General features: G+C 43.0%; 1 non-coding gene across 1 annotated transcript; it reads left to right on the top strand.

The window, feature by feature from the left end:
• The first annotated feature begins 270 nt into the window (after positions 1-270).
• Trnag-ccc (transfer RNA glycine (anticodon CCC)) lies at positions 271-341 on the top strand. Its single transcript has one exon. It is a non-coding gene; the product is annotated as a tRNA-Gly (tRNA).
• The last annotated feature ends 1,539 nt before the right edge of the window (positions 342-1,880 follow it).

Raw genomic sequence — 1,880 nt, 5'->3', positions numbered from 1 at the left:
ATTAGCATTTCCCTTCTAACGAGCTGAAAGTCAGGCAGAAGTAGAAAAAATTCTGCAGGTCATGCCCTGAAAGTCCTTGAGTGGCAAATCTGGCCCGGATTTATCACAATCTAGCATGTAGGAGGACCTGTGTTTCCTCGTCAGGATTGGAAAATTCAGAAAGTCATGAGGAAATGTTGGTTTACATCGCTGTTTTCAGTAAAAATTCACTGAGATGCATGGCTTCTCTTACCTTTTCTCAATGTGCCATCACAAGGCCCTCTTGAGGATGCATTGGTGGTTCAATGGTAGAATTCTCGCCTCCCACGCGGGAGACCCGGGTTCGATTCCCGGCCAATGCAGTTTTTTTTTTGTTCTCTTCCGCCTGCCACCCACAGCATTTTTCTGTGTGAGCAGAGAATGGGCCAGTACTCTCTCCTTTCAGACTGATTTTGGAAATGTTAACAGTGAACTTGACTAGCTGTGGCTCAAACAGGTAAGCACTCTCATTTGTCAATGCGTCCCGGCACAAACTTGTGAATAGCGACTGTCGCTCCCACAGCTGTAATTAAACAGTCTTCCTGCTTTCGTTCAGACACCTTAGCCTGAGGTTTTTATTCTTAGAGCAGAAGACGCCTTCACACCGATATTCTAGACAGGAAAAAGAGAATAGGACGGGCAGGCAGAAGGTTTGCAAACATGTTTTGTTTAGGGAAGAGTACCATCCCCAGAGGCTTCTGCCTATCTGCTCTAGACTGTAACTGAGCTGGGTAACGCCTTGCTGCAAGACAGCCAGAAAAGGAAGGTGACTGTCAAGTTTGTTGGGGTTAAAATGGACTGACTGTGAAGCTTGGTGTGGTGGCACACACCTTTAATCTCAGCATTCAGGAAATTTAAATTCAACAGAGGCAGGAGAATCTCTGTGAGTTCGAGATCATCCTTACCTAACATAGTGAGCTCCAGGCCAGGAAAAACTGAAGAGTGAGACCTTGTCTTAAAAACCACAACAAAAAGCCTTTCATCTCTAGCAACCCTGTCTCTAAAAAGGCAAAAAACAAAAAGAACAACAAAAACCAATCTCTCCACCACCACCACCTAAAAACCAGAAATGATAAATAAATAGATAAATAAAATTAAAAACAATAGTGGAATGATTTGGAAGACATTTCATGTCTGTGGATCCTGTCTTGGTTTTTCTCAGCATCCCTGAGCTGCAGTTAATGAAGCCAAATAGAAGTCTCAGAGTTGGAATGTCTCCCCACCATCCTTTCTGATGACAATTTTGTACGAGAACAGCAACTAAATAGTATCCTAAACATCGAATTAGAAAAAAAATCAGGTTAGAGGAAACAAACCACAAAGCCCGGGGACAATTGTAATGCTAACTACACACTTCGTTAAAACTTATAGTTCCCACCAGGATTAACTCAGCATTCTTTCCACAAACCTGGCTTGACTCCATGCACCCACATAAGGTTTCTCTTCCGACCTCTACAGTACCAGTGTTACGACTGAGAAGTATTTCATGCATACAAAGTAGGCAAAATATTCATACACAAAAGCTTCAAAAGCAAAACCTTTGTGGGTTTGTTTTATTACATTCTCATTTCTAGCGTTACAGACCAGAAAAGACAAAGAAAAGGAGGCACTTGTCAGTGGCAGAGACATCTTTACTGTCTTTTGAGGACGTTAGGACTGCTTTCGCTCCTTTTGTACACACCAAACGTGCACCCACACAGGACGTTAGATGGAATTCGGATTGATATGACCACTGCAAGGAAAAGAAAGCAAAACGAAGCGCATCCACAGAGAACAACTGTCGAGCAGTGCAGTAGTTAAACATCAGCCCCCGCCTCTCGTAAACAAAATCAGACCACCTCTTTTTAGCTACAAGGAAAACC

The sequence above is a fragment of the Myodes glareolus genome, chromosome 17 (genome assembly GCF_982192425.1).
Source record: "Myodes glareolus chromosome 17, mMyoGla1.1, whole genome shotgun sequence".
Classification (NCBI taxonomy): domain Eukaryota; kingdom Metazoa; phylum Chordata; class Mammalia; order Rodentia; family Cricetidae; genus Myodes; species Myodes glareolus.
The sequence above is the reverse complement of the archived record's forward strand: the minus strand, read 5'-3'. Positions and strand labels throughout refer to the sequence as shown.